The 23413-nt window shown below is 41.5% G+C and overlaps 1 protein-coding gene across 6 annotated transcripts in view; it reads left to right on the forward strand.

Annotated features, from left to right (window-relative positions):
• The window catches only part of PALLD (palladin, cytoskeletal associated protein), a 338505-nt gene that overhangs the window by 197545 nt on the left and 117547 nt on the right, over positions 1-23413 (forward strand). Inside the window, exon 1 of one of the 6 annotated variants that reach the window (XM_034770767.1) lies at positions 20669-21188. The exons of the other annotated variants lie outside the window; for them this stretch is intronic. The gene's annotated coding sequence lies outside the window, so the exon portion shown is untranslated. Of the gene's footprint in view, positions 1-20668; positions 21189-23413 lie in introns of those variants that run through there. 6 annotated transcript variants of the gene reach the window in all.

Consider the following 23413-nt stretch of genomic DNA (forward strand, 5'->3'; position numbering starts at 1 on the left):
GGGCGTGTGAGAAAAGGCTCAGATCTTGGTAGGGGTTGCCCCTATTGACCGGGCTCACGCCCACCCCCACCTCACCGATAACCCATTCTCTCACTACCCTCAGGCAATGTTTCCGTCCAAGCCCGACAGCTGAGAGGGTCCAGAGACGCATGGAGAGCCATTAAGAGAGCCTCCCTGCTCCTTGTCCCCTGACTGCCCCCTCCTGAGACCTTCCCCACATCCTAACTGGCCCCCTAGGACTCTACCCCCTACCTGTCCCCTGACTGCCCCAACCCTTATCCACACCCCCACCCCCAGACAGACCCTTGGGACTCCCACGCCCCATCCAACCACTCCCCACCCCCTGACAGCGCCCCCCCAAAACTCCCGACCCATCTAAACCTCTCTGCTCCCTGTCCCCTGACTGCCCCCTCCTGGGACCCCTGCTCCTAACTGCCCTCCAGAACCCCACCCCCTACCTAAGCCTCCCTGTACCTTGTCCCCTAACTGCCCCCTCCTGAGACTCCCCCACCTGTACTCTGACTGCCCAAAACCTTACACCCCCAACCCCCAGACAGCCCCCCCCCAAACTCCTGACTCATCCAAGCCTCCCCCTGCTCCCTGTCTCTTGACTACCCCCCCTCCCCAGAACCTCCCTGCCGCTTCTCTGACCCCCTGGCCCCCTTACTGTGCTGCAGAGCGGTGCGCTCAACAGCGGGGGAGGGGAGGAGGGTTGGAGCTCCAGACTGCCAGAGGCCCGCCGGAGGCCCGAGGCAAACGGCTGGCTGGCGATCTGCAAATGCAGGGAGGGAGGGGGAGGGAGGAGGGGAGTGGTGTCAAGTTGCAGGGGAGAGGAGGGGGAAGTGGAGGAAGGGCTCAGGCTGCTGGAGCCCCGTGCGAGTGGCACGATCCAGCCGGCTGCCCTGTACGCCACGCGTGCTCTGCATGGGGGGAAATCCGGACATTGACAAATTCCCCCCGGACGCTATTTTTAACTGAAAAAAGCCGGACATGTCCGGGGGAATCCGGACAAATGGTAACCCTACTGTACAACAACATCATATTGTATAAAACAGGATGCAGTCAGCTTGTAGTATGGCTGTCAACTTGGCTGACAGCAGGGATTGAACAAGGGACATCCAAAGTTAAAAGCATGAATCTCTGTTTTATGCTAATAAACCAGATTCTGAAGCTAAGAACTGCAATGGACCCATATCTTTTATGGATGAAGGACAGGGTGGGATCCATAACATACAATAACAAGTGGGTTACAGTAGCACCATAAAATAGGTATGTATGTACTAGAATATAAGTCAATGGAAGTTGCTCTTGCTTATACCAAGGTTGAATTTCTCATTTATTATTTACAAACAACTGCATGATTGGGCTTGTAGTCATTGAAAATCTAGCCCAATTAATAAGTAAGGATTTAAAGTAATCATACAAATGTTAGAAGATTTTAGAATAAAAGCTGAAAATCCTGTATTAACTAAATACTCTGGTTATTGCAACTCTAAACTCATGGGATTCTCTCAGGAATACGGGTGACATTGTATGTTGTGTGTTGTGTTAGAAAGCATCTCAACCATACCTGAATTTTTGGCTTGTAGATTTTAACCCAGATCGCTGTTACAATAAAGTAGCAAACTTTTGTATGTGAAATTTTCAGAATTCTAAACCATAAAATAAGTATTGTAGAAATAACCTCTCCAGTCTGACTAAAATCCATATGTTTGAGGAAACTAAGAATGATGTCCTCATCATCCACCTTATTGTGTGTCACAGTTTGTGAGAGCCCTCGCTTTTCTGAGTGTCCTTTGCAGGTCATATGAGCTGCAAAATGTAACCACATCAATGAACGGAGTGTCTGCCTTAATACTGAATTCCTTTGCTCTAAGAGGTTGTATTGTACAGTAAATGAAAGCATTAATGTTACATTAAATAAAAACTGCATTGAGATACATATAGCACAGGTATATATTTAGTGTGAGTAGAAAATGACTGTCTATGTACACACAAAACTGCATCTGTTAACATTGGCAAAGTGAAGTTAACTGAATTTAGTAATTTACGGGAGTATCTTGATCTTTCCAAATTGTTTAAGTGATATTGGCCTCATCATTTCTATGATCTTGTTTAAGTATCTACACATTGACAGTTTGCAAAAGACAGAAAGCAAGTACAAATCAGGAACATCTGGATAAATTTTTAAATCATAACAGTGTTGTGCCCAAATATCTAAAAATGAAACATTATCATTGAAGTCTTTTCAAATGTATGTTCAATAGTATATATAATTTAAAAAATAAGACAAAAATATAGGAATTCTTAGATTCCAATTTATGTAGCAACAAAATTGTTTCTATGTAGCCTCATCAACTTCAGTGGGTTTAGTCCAGAGATGAATTTGACCAGTGGTATCTGAAACTGATGATGAATTAATACTAAATCAGGTTTTCTTCTTGCTTCACTTTTTTAATCTCTGAAGCTCACAGTTCTTTGGAAAGTTCTTAGCTGGGCCACTCACAACTCCAACTACATGCAAAAGCTCAACGCTGAAAATCAAAATTCCAGCACTACTCTTTCCAGTGCAGTTCTGAATCCTTCTTCCAAAAACAATTATATCAAGAACCAGAAAACGTCTTATAATTATCTAATTTATCGTTCCTCAGCCCATGGGCAATGAGGGAAATCCTGTACTGCACATTATTTCAAGTGAAGATTCAGGGTCTAGGAATATATCCTGTCCATGCACCAATCAGTCCTGTTTCCTGTGATTGTAAGAAACAGAACAAATAGCTAAACTGGCAGTTTCCCAACTCTTGTTTTTCTATACTTCAAAATTAACTTTCTAATTATCTGGCTTAGCTTGAAAGAGTAAAATGAGGCTGGTGCTCTTGTTCGTGGCCTATTGCGAACATTTGTCTACATCCCAAAAGCACAGAGACTTACAACTGGCATAGCAGGACTGAAGGATATTGACAGGAGAGTGAGGAAGTTTGAAAGAACCCTGATCCCAGCTTCACTCATCTTCGTCCTTCATCTTCATCCATACCAAATACATCCACGGAAGTTGATTAAAAAATCAGAGGCAGGTGACATTTGGTAACATGGGGTGGTTCCTGGGACGATAAAGAATAAAAATAGTTCTCTGGAACCTGCAGGTCACATTTTGCATTTGCAGGCATTTCTCAAACTGAAACCCTCAGATTGTTTACTAGGAGTGGTCACTTTTCTGTAAAACAGCAGTTCTTCACAATTATTTACCATTTTCTCCTTCCTCAACCTGTCCCGTCACATTTATGGTTTTCAAGGGGTGACCCAGTGGCTTCCAATAGGAGAAACAATGTTTTGTAAGATTCATTAATATAGTCATGTTCTCCTCTTTTTTTGTCTGTGATTTGTTCTCTGCATTGTGACTAGAAATGCAAAATTTTGATCTAACTCCCTCTAAATTCAGGACTATAAAGAGCTGTGCTTTTGGTTCAGACACATTTCCCTTTGTGGATGATGATGATTAAAATCTTCTTTAATCTTTTCCATTATAAGATGAGCCAATGAACTTGTATCAGTGTGGTACAGGTTCAAGCTGCCTCCCAGGAAGAGTGTTGAAAGACATGGTTCAAAGCATTTAGGAAAGGACTCTAAAGAAAGCAAAAGAAGAAAATCAAGGGGTCTAAAATGTTCAACAGCATCCTTTGGAGTATTTGAGGTTGCCATTACATAGATTTAGGTTCTGGATTAAGTACAAAGCACCATCCCTGAAATTTGTTTGTGGGAAGCTTTACTCTTTTTTTTTTAACTCGCCCAGTTTGATAGTTTAGTCTAAGATTGTCATGAAGATGTTTCTTTGCCAAATGGCTGGAAAAACTTGAGAGGCTCTTGAAAGCCTTTTAAGTCAGCTTTTCATGAGGACAGAAAACCTGTAAAACTCTGCCAGACAGGCTGCTTCCCAGCTCTCCTCCTCCAGTGATTCAAAGTTTGAGGTGAGTGTGGCTTAGATTTTAGTCAGCTGCACACTAGTGAGAAGAAAAAATATTTATGTTGTGAGTGAGTAATATTTTTGAATCCTGAGGAGCACTTCTAAAACATCTGAAAACATATTAACTCAGTAATGGATAAAAAATAAGATAGAAATATAAATACCTAAGACTGCACGCCCATGCAGATCTGTAAGGGTCATAAGGAGACCCCTTATGCCTCTGGCAAGTTACTTGCATTGCTGGAGCATTGTCAGCACAGAGAGTCAAGAACAGATGCAGCCAGGCTACTATTTCCCTCCTATGTAAATGGGCATGCAAAGGTATGGAGTGGGCAGATGGCCCATGCACTCGAGCAAATGGGGACATAATCTGTGCAGTAAAAGCAGTGGTGTAGATTACTTCCCCTTAGAGTAGTGAGGAGGTAGGTTGTTGCAGCGTCACTGTCTGGCTCCTGCCCTGCTCATGGAGTTGTGCATGCTACCCCTTACTAGGGCTGAATTGAAGAGTTACAATCAATCCTTAGGAATTACTGTAAGAAAGTCTATAAAGAATATTGAACCCTTAGGTTCATATCTTCAAAGCCTTTTACACATGTTAGGATATTATAATTTTGAAGTGCCGTATTCTCCTCTCAATCCTTGCTTAGTTTCCACCAATGTTAGTATCATTTTTATGCACATAATAAAAAAGATATACCATTTTGTTATAATTTGTGTACTCTGTTGGTAATCCCCTAGTGGTTTTTTAAGTAACTCCTGTTGCTAGACTGCTTGCAGTGGGAGAAGGGAGAGAGAGACTGTTTGACTATTGGACTAAGCATGGTGCTGGAAACTAGTGTCTTAATGAGATATGCAGTAGTGTCAAGTACCTTCACATTCTACTCAGTGTGGGTAGTACTGTCACCATCCCTTTAACAAAATAACTTGAAATTTTTCCTGTGTCTAGGTTATGTTAGAAATAAGAATCCCTGAAATAAAACACTCTGGACATTTGGCTAAGTCCCCAATAGTACATGTCCCAAAGAAAACTATTTGTAAGATAAGATGCTAGCTATGAGTACTTTACTGTAACCTTTATTGTATTATTTCTGACCCTGACTTCTTTTAAAATAAAAACATTGGAATTGGTGAGTTTCTCAAAAGCTTTTCAGGACTCTTTTAAACTTCAGACATGAATGAATGAATGACATTATCTGAAAATTAATCCAAAAATATATAAAGGGAGGGATGCCTTGAGGAGAGAAACAGTTTAGATCTTCCTGGTCAGTTTAGAATGGCAGACTTCCTCCGTATATGGATATGGTCATGGGTGTAAGAAGCAATGAAAATTCAGTGAGGTTACCACATAAGGAAATGGGTATTTCTGTTTATCAATCTGTGTGGGAAATAAGTCCAAATAGGGCTCTAGCCTGAGTAAGCTAACATGCTCCTATACCTATGGGAAACATTACTCCATCCTCAGCTTAGCACAATTGTGTTTCCTTTAGCATAGATCAATCTGACTTTATTTTCTTTAAGTCATTAGTTTTCTAAAACACTTTCATGCTCAAGAAGAATTTCTAAGTTATAACAGCAGTATAGGTCCACAGGGTTCTAGTCTTTGCATTTTTGACTGTCCTATAAATAAATCCCATCTATTCCACTTGATTTTTGTCCTTTGCCTCATAGAGCCCCAACCCAACTAAAGTTATGGGCACCCAGCCAGGATCAGATAGCATTTGGTTAGTATACTCCCTTTCAAAGTAGTTTAGGAAATGTTCCTTAAATATTTCAGCTATATGACAACACTGTTTAACCTTTTCCAATTTCACCCTCTTAGCATCTTATTTCCTCCTCCTTAATGGTGTCCAGTTCTGGGAAACGGGATTAGAAATATACTTCATCTTCAGCCACATTCTATCAGACTTTTCTTTTTAAGTATCTTGCTTTGTTTTTGTATTAACTGCAGTGAACATTTGTTTTTCTTATCTGAGTGAGTGTGTATATATATTCTTTCTTAGTGCCACCATGGGTGATCATTTATACCGAAGCCTAATCCTGGCATGCACCCTAAACTTCCAATGACTTTAAGGCAAATTTGGAGTGTGCAAGGAATGTAAAATCAGGCCCCTGGAAAACTGTTCAGTACAGTTTGCTCTTTCTGCCTAATATATATTTATCTTTAAGGATTTCCATGACTGTTGGAAACTTGTTCCATTTCTTCTTAGATAATATACATTCCATTAACATTGCGTGGCCTGGGGCCATTTGGTTCCTCCAGGCTTTGTGAGGTTTTGTTTTGAAGTTTGCTGTCTGAAATCATTCATCTTTGATTTAGTGACTATTGGGGCTCTTCCCCTCTTTCCCAGCCCAGTAAATATAATGAGTTACTTGATTCAAGAAGTGGAGTCTTTATTTGTATCTTATTTATATCTTGTGCTTCAGTATGTAAGACTGCATCCAGGCAGTATTTGGTAAAAGTAGTGTGTCTGATACTGTAGGACACGAAGGATGTATTTGTAATGATCAGAGTTCTTTGCCTTGCTCCATTCTTTCTAGAGACATCCCAATTTGATGTCACTTTGACAGTCATACTGCTTTGCTGTTTGTGCTATTTGTGGCATGCTTTCTTTGCTGTTCAGAAGTGCATTTGTTTTGTTAGGACTAAGATCACCATTGGACAGCAGTTTTTTAGTTTAACTTTGTACATACTTTTACAAGATGCTGATTGCCTTCCTGCAAGGCCCTGAGGCCAAATCCACAAAAGTATTTAAGTTCTTAGGTTCCTGTTTTAGGCTCCACAACAATTCACAAAACTCACACCTAACCCTGCAGGCACCTAAACTCATTCTGTACCTGAATTTCTGCCCTTGGATATGTGCAGTGCTGCATCACTCTTGATGACTAGGCACCTATCTCCTGCCTAAGTGCCAGACTGGTCCACGAACCAGGGGAAAACAGGCATTCACCTACTTATCTTGTGTGCAGAGCCCCTCAATCTGGTAGCAGTGCATGGAGGCCACCTACTGGATCTGGGCCTGAGCGTCCCCAGCTGTCTAGAAAGTCAGTCAGGGTGTTTAGCATCTTCTGAGATCAGACCCTTAGTCACATTGTATCTGGTTTGCTCGTCTTGGTTATTTTACAACTAAATCTTCCCTAGTAAAGCAGGCTGCATTTAGCCAGCACAAACCTGCAATTCCAATTCATTCCCTACATTCTGTGCTTTTAGACTGTCAAATGCTGTTCTGCAGTTTAGTTCTTCCAAAACTTGCCAATCCAAACAGATTTTTTATGTTCCTAATATAAAGTACTTAATGTTTACTCCTTTACTGCAGTCACATTTAATCCCTTCCTTTTAATTTTTGTGCTTTTACCTTCTCTTCAAACCTAGTTTGAATTCTTAATATGGCTTTGTTAGTGTTATTCGCCTAAGCATCCTCTTCTGGGTTCTGGCTTATATGCAGCTCTGCATACCAAGTCTTTCTTTCCTGCAGAAGATACTGAGTGGTCCTTGAAATGGGACCTCTTTTTCCCATGCCTCAAAACTAATCTTTACACCTCATAGGCCTAACTCCACTGACTTACACCATAAAAGAAAAACTGCTGTACCTTTAACAGGGAAGGCTGATGATGTTAACTATAAGAACATAAGAACGTCCATACTGGGTCAGACCAATGGTCCATCTAGCTCCGTATCCTGTCTTCCAACAGTGGCCCATGCCAGGTGCTTCAGAGGGAATGAACAGAACAGGTAATCGTCAAGTGATCCATCCCCTGTCACCCATTCCCAGCTTCTGGCAAACAGAGGCTACGGACACTTCAGAGCATATCCATATTAAGACTCTATAACAGGGTTGGGCAAACTTTTCGGGCCAAGGGCCGTATCTGGGTGGAGAAATTGTATGCAGGGGCAGGGGATTGGGGTGTGGAAGGGAGTGTGGAGTGTGTGTGTGTCTGTGTGTGTCTGTGTGTGTGGTGTACAGAAAGGGTCTCAGGGCAAGGGATGGGGCAGAGGAGGGTGCAGGGTGTATGAGGGGGCTCAGGAAAGGGGGTTGGGGTGCAGGAGGGGTGCAGAGTGCAGGCAGGGGGCTTAGGGCAGGGAGTTGAGGGACAGGGTGGAAGAGGAGTTCAGGCTCTGAGGTGGCAGCGGCACGCACCAGGACCAGAGTAGACTCCCTGCATGCCTGCCCTGTCCCCTACCCCGTGCCATGCCGTGCCACACCACTCCAGGAAGTGCTGCAGCCTCTGGAGGAGGGGGGCGGAGCGCTCTGCGTGCGCTGCCCTTGCCGCGCCTCCAGGTATCTCTTCCGAAGCTGTGGTTCCCTGTTCCCGGCCAATGGGAGTTGCAGGGGGCAGTGCCTGGAGGCAAGGACCCAGGGGCCAGCAGGGTTGTTGGGCCGGTCGCTGCTGAGAGTGGCGTGGGGCCCGCAGCACCATGGGGGGCAATCCCACGGGCCGGATCCAAAGCCCTGAGGGGAGACAGTCTAGTTTTATTACAGCACCTAGAGGACCATTCAGCCCCTCAGCATATTTTGTCGACCTAAACTACACTGGCTGAACATGGCCCCCAGGGATACTGGCTAGGCAGGGATTGTTAGAGTGCAGTTTGCTGCAGTCATTCTATCCCTCCCTAGAAATCACCTGGCATGCCCCTATGCTTAGGGGTAACAGGAGGTTCACTTGGGAACCACCTTTATCTTCAAAGAATCTATAGCTAAGGAATGTGGCTGTCTTCTGGCCCATTGTGAGGCAGCAGCAGCATTTAGGGACTGGAGTGGAGGGACTGAATCGTTTTTGCAAAGTATTTCTCTATCTACCTGTATGAATGAATATGGCTAAACCTCTTCCTAGTGCTATTACACTCCCTCTGCTACAACTCTTTAAAGCTGCTGTCAATGGCAAAAGAACTTGCATGAGATAACACATTTTATTACAGTGAGACATTTGAGTGAGGATCTATGATAATTTTACATTTAAAGCCTTCTCATTAAATTTAATGTGAGAATAAATGGTCAATTACAAATATAGTTGTGGTGTGAGGACTTTGTATAAATGTGTATCAGCTGGAATGTCTTTTTCTCTGCAACTTTGTCAAATACAAATACAAATAACATTGTTATATTGATTATTTTGAAGTGAGAGCTACTGTATAGACCTGTTAGACTGGTAGTCAAAATGGAGTATCATAGCAGTCCATTCTGACACCTAAATCTATGAATGATATAGACTAATTTCATTTAAAGGCAACATAACATTCTCCTGTGCACAGACCTTTTCAGGTATTGGTCTTGACAGTACATCCATCTTATGTTCATATCTTTTCTCTGGGTGTAACTGCAGATTTCAATATATTAACAAAAATGTCTTTACCAGTACAAACTATTTTAAATTCTATGGGATAGGGGAGAGGATTGGAGCTGTCTCCCTCACTATAAATAAGAAAAGTATGGGTTTTACAGCATGACAATGTGTGAAGTTGTAAAATGAACACAGTAGTCTTTCAGAATAGATTTTCCATGGGCTGAATGGACCCCGCAGAGCAGTAAACAATGTTTCATTATAATGTTTGGTAATGGGATACCTGTGGGGATTTCTCTTTTTGCCCAGCCAGAAAGTGGCTTCCTTTGGATTTGGCAAATAAATTATTGAGGAATGTTTTTGGCTCTGCACAGATCTCTCTCTCTCTCTCTCGTACTGTGTGTGTGTGTGTGTGTGTGTGTGTGTGTGTGTGTTTTAAAGGATACATTGTATCTGTGGCTATGTTCTGTAAGTTTTTAATGTAGTAATAATATGCCATTAGTTAGCAGACATGTGAATCATTATGCTAAGTTTTGGGGACTATATTTTAATAAGGGGTGTGGTGTCCCTGCAAATATGAACCATGTGTATTAGTACTGTGGTGAAAGGCTTGGTGCACATATTTTGTTTTCAGTTTAATCAAAGTAAAAGAATTCTAAGGGAAAATATACAGTTATCAGTCATTCTTTACTGGCATCCAACCTATTGCTGGAAAATGTCTAACTTGTTCTTAAAAGTCTAGTTTTGGTCATAGAGCATGAATAAATACATTAACACAAACTGTATGTCTGCAATGCTATCCCTTTCAAGCCAGAAACAGACTCATGTTCTGGTCTTCGAAAACACTCCATTTTGTCAGACTGCATGTCCTAGATGTAGCTAAATTGTGATTAAAGTACCTCTGCCAGACAAGGGCATTTTTAGGAACTGTAGCATAAACAATCATCAAGAAACTTAAGATATAATAATCATCCTTTCTAACTATAACACTTCTATCAAAATATTTTCTTCCCACAATAAGTTGCTATCAGTAAAATTACTGAAAATGCTAAATAAATCCAGTACTATTATATATGAAACTTGCTGTTTTAAGAGCTATTATTTACTGATATATTGCTCTCGATAGACGAACTCCTAGCATCCCATTGGAGATTTGCAGTGTTACACACAATATTATTTGGACATAGCCGTCTCCTCCCCTAGGACTCCTCCCCTAAGGAGCAAATCCTTTGTAGCCATATTTTGAGTATTCACTTTAGTGGTAATGTGCCAATTGTACATGAATAAGCATTTACTATCTAAACTAGCATAAGAGTCTCCACCAATGCTTCCAAAACTTGAGTGCTATTTTTTTCTTCAAAGGATTGAATTCTCATTGTCAGATGTGAAGCTCTCAGGAGATTTTCCAAGTCAGAAAAGGCAGCTCCCCTTTGTGCCTTTTCCAACAATCTCTCCCTTAACATTAATTTTCATCTTAAAGCCTATTTGTGAATCCAAATAGCCTCTTAAAACTAATGCAGTATTTGTAAAGGTAAAATGCTACCTGACTGCATTGTGGTGGATTGCACAAGGCATAATACGCTTACACTGAAGGGTTATCAGACCTTCAAAGTGGCTGCACCTAAAGAAAAATTATACCAATAAATACCAGTTTATACTCTTAAAAAGCCAGAAATATTTTCATACTACTCTCTCAGTTTCATACCACTTTGATTCCATTTAGAACTAACCACTCTCTGGGTTGGCTTGAAAAAAAGTCCCCAAAATGTGCCATTTTTAAAGCTTTACATTTTAATGGACAAAATGTTCTTTTCTCAGAAAATGATACCCAAAAGAGGAAGCTTTAAAGCATTACAGTTTATGTTCTGGAGCTGTTCAGACTGTTCTGGATTTCCATGTTTGTATATTTAGTATACAATTGTATTGAAGTTTTATGCAATACATGCTGTAGCTGCTTCAAAATGCTGAAGGTTACATTGTTTCATGGAATTGCATAGAGAAAAAAAACAAAATCCAAGACAGAACAATTCCAGTTTTCTAAAATATGATTCCTAAAAACAATCTTCTCCTGTTCTTATCCAGTTAACAGGAGGGTGGAGAAGGAAATACTGTATATGTCTGGGAACTAGTCTCTGTAGTTAAATGTTTATATGATGTGCAATCTAAACAGTTTTGTGAATATAAAACTGTATTCTTTTGAAGGAGGCAACAAAATGTGTAATCTTCTATTAGAATCATCCTTCTTTATAGAACATGGTGGTTTCTAAACATGACCTTCAGTAAAATAATTTCAGAATTCCATATGCACAAAGGTGTATCAAATAGAGCATTTTGATATGCTGCTTTCCTGAAGGATGATCAAAGCTGTCTTAAACAATGCATTTTTGCTGTGCAATGCAATTCTATGCTATCAGATTCCTTTGCTTTTATTCTTGTCCCACTTGAATAGTTGTTTGCCAAACCTTATGCTTCTCCAGAACCTTGATAACTATCCCACAGAGAGATGTATGATGCAAACCCTTTAAGAATTCCTGTGCATCAGATGTCTGCATTGCTGTTAAAGACAACAGCTGGTCAAAGAGCAAAAGTATTGGGAAGAGATACAGTAAGCATTGTGATTGAGAGGAGGGTGTTTGCCACTCTCTGTATTACATTATACATATTAAGGTTGCAAAAACAAGCACTCAGTGGTTAAGAAATGACAAAATTAAGGTCTCTCTCTCTCTCTTACACACACTCACACTCACACGCACACATACACACACCATTCTTGTTCCCCCTGCATTTCAGTCAAGCTGCTCCTCTTCCATCACCTTGCTGCCTGGGTAAAAGCAGAGGGAGCATGACAGCATAGGAAAGACAGCCTCTCAGTTCAAGTGCCTATCACCTCAACAGCCTGGAGCAACAACTGCAGGGAAATCCTGCTCAGTTCTTGCAGCCTTGGGCAGTACTATACCTGCTACAGATGAAATCTTCAGAAAATTTAGCTGCCAAACTCTAGTCTCTGCTGTGCATGTGACATTTTATGACTTGGCCAAATTTGGGCAAATGTTCATGGAGAGATCAAAAGGCACTTCCCTAATACCAGGGTGAACACCCTGCCAAATTTCAAGTAGGCAGGACAGCACTAGAATTTCTCAACAGAACAGTTGTTTAAAAGAACAATTAACATGGGCAAAACAACACATTTTCCCTAATCTTGTTCTCAGAATCAGCTAAACTATTTTGCTGAACCTTTCAAAACAAAATAAATAAATAAATAAATCCAGCCTGAGGCAGATACCTGGGATGCAGAATTACAGTACAAGCAGTTTAAGTTTGGCAAGGTGATAAGCAACTGAAAATAGCGTCTTTATAATGGCAGCTGTTAGGTAACTGTAGCTATAGGTGATGCAATATCTTAGGGTTTTATATCACCACTCATCAGCATGCTATCTGAGCATCTTCCACATAATTAAATTGTGATAATGAAGTCTGTAGTTGATTTTGTGGAATGTCTGGCACTTCTAGCAGTTAGGCTGGTTTTGAACTTCTCTAGAGTTAACCACAGACAGAGGAATTGCTGCCTAAAGAGGTTCTGGCCCATAGACAAGGTACCATGGCATGGTGGAGGCATCCAACATGCATATGTTAAGCAACTCACAGCAATGTCTTTCAGTAATTAATGCAGCTGTGGAGTAGGTTCCAATTTTAAATGAAATTTCAAACTGAATTAAAAGGCAGGGATGTAAGTACCAAAGTAATTGAAACCTTCTCTGGGTATCCTAAATGGTGGGACCTGAGAAGCAACTTGTGTAGCTTATGTAGTTTAGGGAGGCATTTTAATTTTTCCACAGTAGTTGGAGCTCATTAAATAGGTTTGATAAGTTTGAGTTTTAATAAAGCAGCAATGGTTCTTGTAATTTGGAAAGGGGCATGTCTGCTGAACAGTACAATATCTCACACACACAAAGGGCCAGATTGCAGCACTTAGCCACTGGCCTCTATTGGAGGTGGTGTGGAGTCAGGATAGCTCTGCAAGGCACTGTGCCTCCAATACAGTTCCTCTCCAGAGCACAGCATGAGCTGTTCCTCCCCTTTGGCTAGTAGTGCTCTTGTTTGATTGATGTAGAATTTGAACATTAGGTTCTTTAATGTGTGCATTACTAAAATAACTCAAGGAATAAATGGTCAGCACAATGAATTTTTGACCTTTCAATAAGGTCTGATTGGCATGATTATTTTCACAACAGCCTATGCCAATTCATCAATAAAGAAGAAAATCATAATTGAAAATGCCCCTAGCCAGTTTGCAGCAACACAGAATGTGAATGTACTTTAACATTTCCCAGTTTTAAATGTAACAAAGTTTGTTACAAGAATGAATTAACATTGGGACCCTAGGATCAGTGTTTCTGGTTGCTCCTTGGACCATGTATCAGAAGGCTTAGGGACAGATTTGGTGCTGGAGTCATTGTTGCAAATGGCATTGTATCTAAATGCCCTCCCCCCTTCTTGAGCAGGGAGAGACCGATGGGCTTGCCAGAAAATAATCAACCTCACAGGAGTTATGCGACCATGTCACAATGTTTATTCCCTATATGTAGCATCAGAAAACAGTGGCATTCTATACAACCCCAGTAGAAGGTCTGAAGCAGCTCTGAAAGAGCACTTTAGTGCTCATGTATCTTGTGCATTATGAAACATGAAGAGGCTGACGAGACAGTCACTCAAAGCACCAGTACTCCTACATGTTTTAGGATACAATGTGGACCAGAACAATTAAATTCTTTTTTTCAAGCCAAAACCTTGACACTGGTGTTGATATTGGGTCTTTCCCAAGAAGTCTGGCACTCTCCCTCACTTCTGTTTAGCATATTAGTTACAGCTTGTTTCAAGCTGTTTCTCGTGAGCGCTCCTGAAAATGTAAATAGAACATAGAATCACTGCCCTCCAGTTCCAACTGTCTAGGACAGTTCTAAAATCCCACTATGGTAACCTAGCTGTTGGACTAGCTGCAGCAAATTACTGTTTGAAGCTGCTGCCAACCGCGGAAGGTAACATATTACTATGTCTTAGGAAGGAAACTGGGCCTGGATCCATTGATTTCAATGGAGGTTAGGAGCCTAAATACCTTTGAGGATATACAAAAAGAACAGGAGTATTTGTGGCACCTTAGAGACTAACAAATTTATTAGAGCATAAGCTTTCGTGGACTACAGCCCACTTCTTCGGATGCATATAGAGATTGAGGAAATGGGCACTAGTTCCTAGAGGGCATTACACATTGTTGTAACTTGCTGACTTCTGAAAGCCTAGAAGGAGATGGAATTTAGCTTTCTGGCATCCATCATATCAGTTTTTGATCTGTCAAGAGCAAAGTGGCAACCAAATGCTGTACTCTGACCCTCAGCAGCCAAGGTATAAATCCTAACCGTAGAAGAAAGTCACATTAGCATAGCTGAAACTAGAAGACAGCTTAGGAAAAAGTACATTAGATTATTCAGTCAGTCTCCTTACAAATGCCGGATTATTCTGTATGCTATTTTTTCTAATGTTATTTCCATTCTAACTTTAAATGTCCCAATCTATGCAGCTCATGCTACACCTCTACCCTGATATAATGCTGTCCTCGGGAGCCAAAAAATCTTACCGCGTTCTATGTGAAACCGCGTTATATCGAACTTGCTTTGGCCTTCGATTGGCAGACACTGATCCCCAGCTCTCTGGTCCCCAGCTAGTTTTCAGAGTTCTTACAACCCCTACTCTAGGCTGAGGAGCTAGCATGGTGGCAGCTGTGACCACAGCGGGTCTGAGTTACTCAGCGGCTACCCCTGGGCTGTTTGCTGCAATTTCGCTCTAGGCAGGGAACAGGGAAGTCCTGTTTTCTCACCCCTGGCGATCCCCCCCCATGCAAGGGCTCGGTCTCTGTCCTTTCTCCCCTCCCTGCTGGGTGAGGTGGCTCCTCGGTCCTGCCTCCCTGCTGAGGGCCACGGCCTTTGCAATGTAGGCAGAAGGGACGGTGTGGCCTGACTCCTCAATGGGGAGCTGGCCCTGTGGGGTGGGGCGAGGCTCAGGCGGGGCGCTACACCGGCGGCTCACACGTCTCTCCCACTGTGCCTTTCTGCTATGCCCTGCCGCCACCACCCAGGATCGCCAGTAGATGCGGGAGCCGGGAGAGGCTGACCCTGCGGGTGGCCGCTCCAAAAGCGTGTCCGACATGGTGGCAAAATAACGAGCTCTGTGCAGGTAGAGATGGGTCTGCTCACATGTGCCAGGGCCTTGCCTCAGGGGGCTGATGGGCTGTTACCTAGAGGACTCCACTCCCGGCCGTCTCGGGCTGGCCGGTGCGTCCTGTATCTGCCCACTCTCTGATCCTCACGGGGGGGATGGGGGGGAAAGGTTATTGGCTTGCGCACTGGGAGTTGTTAGCTGAACTGTGCTGCCAAGCAGCGCCATTGTCTCTTAGCCAGCAGTGGTGCAGCTCCACCTCCCAGAGCACTGCTTTCCCGCGTTATATCCGAATTCGTGTTATATCGGGTCACGTTATATCAGGGTAGACGTGTACTTCCTTTGGAAAATTATTCCACAAAAGCATATTGTTTTCATTCAAGCATATAAGAATAGTGTTGCTCATGCAGTTTTGTACTCAGAAAGCCATAGTTTAAGATTAAATAAGAATTCTTTTGAAACAACAAATTGATCCATAGCACTGCAATGTTGTTGACCAAATTGAGCATTTATTAATTCAAAAGTATCAGCATGTAAATATAGATATTTCCTGGTAGCCTGAGGATACTAAGTATCTTTTTGTTTAAACAGCATGTGATGTTTCATTTATACGCCAGTTATGTGTCACAAGTGGCTTCAAATGAATTTGGGGGTGGAGTGCGGGAGGAATCTTCTTTTGCAAAATGGTATGACAATTATTTGGTACTAAAATTCTTTTCCCCGCTATCATACCTAATTGTTCAATACTTGACTATAAGATGCAGACATATGAATGTAACAATGTAAAGTCAATAGTATCCTTTTCCCATCCACAGCCAACTCTGTTTTGCCTCTTTTTCCTTTTCCTATGTCAAAGAATCTATGCTTTGTGCCAACCTGTGGGCCCAGGCAAATATGCTTTACCTTATAAAGTTACATGTGGAGCTATTAAACTGATATCATTTAACCTTCACAAATAAAATATCAAGGAGCCACCCAGATAGTGCAGTTAAGCCAAGCGTTTAAACTTTAACTATGAATATAGCATTCTCAAGCTGTCACCTCCCACTTGATTGCTCACCTGGCATATCCACTCCATGGATAGCAACGTATTTTGATGTCTGTGGCTCATAACCTCCCATGAAACTCCTGGGACAGATCCGAGGTTGGCATCAACTAATTTGTCTTGGTTGCAATGTGGATATGTCCACATGCATTCTTACTCCAAATAGAGATTTTCACTTCCTGATGAGCACATCAGGGCTAATACAACGTGCGGAGTGCATCTGAGTAGACAAAGTATTTTTGGCTAATATAGATTCTGCTACTGTATGGAAATGGGTGTAAAATGAAGGTGTCATGGTTGATATATTGCTGTTCTATATATAATGAAGTTAAAACATTTTTAGTGCTCAGTGATGTTGTAAGGGATGTTTTATAACAATTCACATGGATCATGGACTATCACGATTTTCCTCAGAATGAATCATTTTTGACCAGTAGGTTCCAAAAGCAATCAGAAGTTAATCAGATTTTGTAACCCACATATTGGTCATATATTGCCACAGTTAGGATATGGTGTGTGTATTTGTACAAACACAATATGTATATATGTGTACAACCTATATATATACACATTCCTCTATAATAAATGCATGGCTGTTAAACTCTGGCAATTCACCATTTTTTTTAACTTGGTCTGGGCATTATATTTGTCAGTTAAGTTTTTTTTTTTAAATTGGTTTAGAAAGGGAAAACTTAAATGAGCAGATTTGTTTTTGTAAACATAACACAAATGTTACTAGTTAAATGTTGATATGTTGGCAGTCATAACCTTATTTTATTTTATTTTTTGACACAAGACTTCAAATGTTTTTTTTTTCCTGGGGAGGCAAAACATTAACAGCACATATGTAGGCTGTGTAAAGTATGATGCAATTAATGTATTTCTTACTCAGCTAATCCAGTAGCTTCCTCTTATTGAGGATTGAGGGCTCTATACGAGCAAGTAAAAATGTTCATGCCACTGACAAACATACAAGTGATGTAAAATCATAAGAACAGATCCTCAGTTGCACAGAACTCATGGTCAGTACAATGTGTACTGGGAACAGTTGAGGAGTGGTGGGGGAAACTGGCTTTAAGTCATCTTTCCACCTACCCAAACTGATTTTTTGGGTTACGAGGGGCTGCTCAACTTGCACTCGCAGGAGCAGTTCCATAGGGACTGCTCCACAGGCCAAAACTGGGTGCAATGCCACATGATCCAATTCTGTCTCCTTTGCCCCAGTATGTTTCTCTGCCTCCCTCCTGCTCCAGATATTCCCCTTCTCCAGGAAACTCTCATGGTGGAATAATTCTCACAATCATAGAATCATAGAAGATTAGAGTTAGAAGAGACCTCAGGAATCATCTAGTCCAACCCCCTGCTCAAAGCAGGACCAATTCCCAACTAAATCATCCCAGCCAGGGCTTTGTCAAGCCGGGCCTTAAAAACCTCTAAGGATGGAGATTCCACCACCTCCCTAGGTAACCCATTGCAGTGCTTCACCACCCTCCATGTGAAATAGTGTTTCCTAATATCCAACCTTCACTGCAACTTGAGACCATTGCTCCTTGTTCTATCATCTGCCACCACTGAGAATAGCCTAGCTCCACCCTCTTTGGAACTCCCCTTAAGGTAGTTGAAGGCTGCTATCAAATCTCCCCTGACTCTTTTCTTCTGCAGACTAAACAAGCCCAATTCCCTCAGCCTCTCCTCGTAAGTCATGTGCCCCAGCCCCCTGATCATTTTTGTTGCTCTCCACTGGACTCTCTCCAATTTGTCCAGATCCTTCGTGTAGTGGGGGGCCCAAAAGTGGATGCAATATTCCAGATGTGGCCTCACAGGGCCGGCTCCAGGGTTTTGGCCACTCCAAGCAGCCAAAACCAAAAAAAAAAAAGCCGTGATCGCGATCTGCGGCGGCAATTCAACGGGAGGTCCTTCACTCCGAGCCGGAGTGAGGGACTGTCCGACGAATTGCCGCCGAATACCTGGACCTGCCGCCCCTCTCCCGAGCGGCCGCCCCAAGCACCTGCTTGAGAAGCTGGTGCCTGGAGCCGGCCCTGAATGCAGCCCACTATGCCATTAGCCTTCTTGGCAACAAGGGCACACTGCTGATTCATATCCAGCTTCTCATCCACAAGTAATCCCCAGGTCACAAGCCCCCCTTTAAGGCTGAGCTAAGACCCTTTGTACAACATTTTGCAAAGGAACTTTAATGAGAACTAAGGATGTGCCCACACAGACTTCTTAATATTGTTTTGCCCCTTTATTCTTTATTATGTCCCTGAAAATATGGCCTTTAGTCAAAACCGTTTCTTCACTTTGTTGCAAAGCATTATCATCTACCAAATAGTATCTACAAAGTATTATCATTCAGAGCCCTGTTTAGTAATAAACATTACATAATAGAAGATATTTCCTTGTGAGGAGTCACAGCTCTTCAAGAATTTCCCCAGCCAATTAGAGATAAATTCCAAGATCACGTGAATTTGGTTGGTTTGTTTCAACTTTCATTGCAGAATCACATACATTCAGTATATATCTTCTTAAAATACGATTGTCATACTCTCACATTTCATTTTGAAAGATTCCCTCTGCCTGGGTTTGAAGAATGATTGTTCAAAAAGGCCCATAATTCTACACTCAGAGAAAATTAAACATAAAAGATCAGAATGAAAATTATGGAACCAGCAAGAATCATACGTCTACACTCTCTATCTTGCTGTTTCCCTGTCTTATATTTTCATGTTATGTTAGCATGTCAATTCTTACAATGTCTTCTTAATGCATGGCATGCTGGTAGAAGTATGTAAATAATAAGCAACAATAATACTCGGGAAATGCTCTGATAGATCATCTGCTCCAGCACCTGACAGTGAAGGACTGTTCCTTACAGTATACTTTCTAGGGCTTTGTCTAGTCTTATATGTGTCTCTGGTCTAATAGAACAACTTGGCCACTGCGTTTTCTTTCTGAGATAGCTAACATTATTAGGAGATGGGTTTTTTGCTTAGACAAGAAGTGAAATCCTAAAATGATTCACTGTCACTTTAAATGCCTGATTCATTTCAGTTCCAGAGTATAGTGAAAAAGTTCAGAAAAATGTTTAATTGAAGAGTTATTTTAAACATACAGCGCATAATTTCTCTTTGTCACCTTGTCTGTAATTCTCACCCAGTGCTATAGAATATTAAACATTCTTACTGTTTAGACTAACCTCTAAGTACTATGTGTTTGCACATTTAAAAAGTACAAGGCTAAGCAGCAAACAACTGAAGAATAAAAAGTGATCTCAAATTGAGTTGCAATGCAATGAGATTTTTTAAAAAGATTAACATGCTCTGGAGCAATCTCTAGTTTCTGAGCAAATACAATAATTCTGCGAAATCCCTGTTTTATGCTGACTTCAGTGTCTGTAACAAAGCAAAGTTTCCAAACAGCTGAAAACTCCCTCTTGCCTTGATGATTTCCAAAAGGAAAGGTACTCCTTAAATGGGCATAACTGATGTGTGATTGGTTAGCGAACTACAAAGGAGGCTGAGTCAGGGTGACCTGCTGAAGTCAGACTATATCTATAGAACTGGGGGAGGACATGGGGATAGAGGGAGGCGTGCAGTTTTACCAGAATGTTTGAACAAGACAAAGAACAGCTCCAGCAACCAAATAAGGAAGTCCGAGTTGGAGTATTTCAGAATACAAGCGTTTCAGGGATTTTAGGAAAGCTGGAGGAAGGAATGAGTACTTGTGCAGCAATCCACTTTCTTTTTTTAATGGCAGGCATGGTAAATATGGAGAATCATGCACTCAAGAATGTTTTTATCCTTCTTTAATCCTCTGTCAGCAAAGCTCAAGATGGATTTGTCCCTTTTTCTCATTTTTCTGAAAACCTTTTTGTGGATTTGAGTTTTAAAAAGAGTGATCATAGACACCATTGTCTAACAGCCTGAAGACAAATTATTTCTTCCTTTGCTGACAGAAAAGCCAAAATTAAATTGCAGGCATTATGCACATTTTGTGGCACACCCTACTAGAGAGTCCATATGAAAAAAAAGTCAAACTGAATTAATGTAGAAAGGAAAGAGATACTATTTAGAAACTGAATTTGCTTTTGGGAGGAGAGGGGAAGTATTGGAGGGGGGAAGGGGAGAGTAGGACTCTAAGCCTCAATACCTTCAAATAATCATATCCAAGCCCCCAAAAAATCCTGGTAGAAAACTTTTTTTTTATTATAATCAAATTGATGGGAGAATATTCCTTGATATCAGAAACTGGCTTCAGCTACAGAATTTGGACTCAGATCTACATTTCACACGCATCCCAGCCCAATTCCAAAGAGCATTTGGATCCAAAGTTTTGATTTGGGCTTACTCTGATATCTGTGAGAAAACTAAAAAAAGTAACCTGATTTGATAAATAGGCACTACCAATGACAGAGATACAGAACACCCTCCCCCAGTTCTCCAGGCCTGCTAAGGCAACATAAAGCTTTGTTCGGATGGAGGAGGAGCTGCAATACAGAGTGAGCCTTGGAGGAAGCTGAAACACAGAAAACTAAATGGTTGTGGACACAAAAGTCAGCAATAACATTTAAATTAACCGATCACCTTGCAGTTTTGTTCTGGTTCCAAAATGTGTGCAAGAGGATGTTTGTTAAAATCTCGTCCTCCTTTATGATAAACAGTTAAAGGCACTCTGGGCTTGTCATCCTGAGGAAAGGTAAGAACTTATTCCTTTATCTTTTAAATATTGAGAATAGATCTGCTCATGGACTGTTACTGGGAAGCCTTTTCAAATCTGCGGGAGCAAAGGGGGGGTGAAGCCTGACTCAGAAGACAAGTTTCTGTGTAGTTCCTGACAGGCCTCACTATTCCAGCTGCTGTAATTTACCAAAATGTGACTAATATGCACAGCATTATAATACTAATGGAGTTAAGGGGTAAGGAGAATATGGGCAGGGACTAGAGCCAGGAACTGGGAATCAGGATTTAGGGGCTACACTTAGGCTGTTACCATCTTAGGCAAGTCACCAAACAGTTTACCCATATAAAACGTAGGTATATTTGTCTGGCTTAGAGCAGTGTTGGAAAGCTGCATCAGTGTTTGTCAATAGGCTTAGAGTTCCACTGCTGAAGATCACTACTCAAAATTTATTATTACGAATCAACATGAAAGAAGCGACAGTATAAAGCAGTGGCTCTCAATCTTTCCAGACTATTGTACCCCTGTCAGGAGTGTAATTTGTCTTGTGTACCCCAAGTTTCACTTCACTTAAAACTGCTTACTTATAAAATCAGACATAAAAATACAAAAGTGTCACAGCCACACTGTTACTGAAAAATTGCTCACTTTCTCATTTTTACCATATAATAATAAAATTAATCAATTGGAATATAAATATTGTACTTACATTTCAGTCTACAGTATAAAGAGCAGTATAAACAAGTCGTCTGTATGAAATTCTAGTTTTTTACTGACTTTGCTAGTGCTTTTTATGTAGCCTGTTGTAAAACTATGCAGATATCTTAATGAGTTGATGTACCCCCGGAAGACCTCTGCGTATCCCTGGTTGAGAACCACTGGTATAAAGGACACTTTTGAAACCAATCAGAGTAAGCCATAACAAGACATCTGCAATTCCATGTTACTCTTTTCTCAAGTTCCCTTCTCTTGACCCTTAAAGCCCTATGGCACCCTCCACACTCTACATCAGGTGACCTTAAATTCTATTAAGAATAAACTTGAATTAAAATATATCCTCTAGATAGGTGAATTAAAACAAAAGACAAAGACAATTGTGGCAAGATGCTACTTATAAAGAAGTAGGATAGCAGATAAGTGCAAGGAGACTTTTTTCTTTGACTAATAAGGGAATGCAGAGTGCTAAACAAATTAAGGGCAAGCACCAATGTCCTGGCATGCTGATTGGAGCAGAAGAATATAATACAATTGCTTTTATAACTATAATCTCACACAATCATAAAAAATAAATATAGATGGATTGGTAACTGCAATGGAATGAGGGGGAATGGCAGGAAAGATTAAATAAATGCAAAGCAACAGGAAATGGAATAAAAAGACAAAAGGAAGAAGGACACTGAGACGGGATAGAAGCAGAGTTGGAGAGAGAAAAGAACAATGTAAAGGAACACATATATAATAACCTGCTGTGGGTTATTAGTGAGGTTTGAAATTCAGATCTTTAGCACCAAAGCATAGGCTTGTACCCCCCGAGCTAATGGAGAAATTTCTTTTCCTGGTAACTGTAGCCACTGGTGGAGGACATGCTATTCTTAACCCTCATTTTACTCAGGGAGTACAGGCAGACTGAGACTAGCAGCTGAGGAGAAGGAAGTGATTGGGGGAAGCCAGAAGCCAGCAGACTGAGGAATATCCAGCATTCAAACTGTTCAGTGCAGTTTGTCTACTGACAATGCTGGCATCCATGGGCTCTAACGGGGTGGGTGGGGAAAGAGGGAGAGTAGCTGTTAGTGGGGAAGCCTGGCTGGGCCTCACCCCTGTTGCTCCACCATTGCTGTTTCCAGTTCTTGCCAGGAGTCATCTCTTCCCCTGGCCCTTGTGTCATTCTGAGAGATCCACTGGTTAGGTGAGCAGGCTTGGTGGGAAGGTGCTAACATCTTCCATTCTCCTCCCACTTGGAACAATTTGCAAGAAATCTTCGTGAGGAAAAAAGTCAGATATTTTCTTCCTTTTAGTTCCCCTCCTGTTAGCCGCTCCCTCCACTCTCTTCCCACACAAATAGAGGTGTGGTTGAATCCAAGGGTTCTACAAACCTGTAAGTATGCCTCAGGCACCAGTGTTTTAGCTGCCTTCTCTTCCATAGTCTCTTTATAATCAAAATGGCAATGTAATAGCAAGTCTAATATCATTTAATAGCTCGATGACCAAAAGGCTTTCCTGTAGTGTAGAACGCTTAAATGTCC

Source organism: Trachemys scripta, chromosome 5, assembly GCF_013100865.1.
Source record: "Trachemys scripta elegans isolate TJP31775 chromosome 5, CAS_Tse_1.0, whole genome shotgun sequence".
NCBI lineage: Eukaryota > Metazoa > Chordata > Testudines > Emydidae > Trachemys > Trachemys scripta.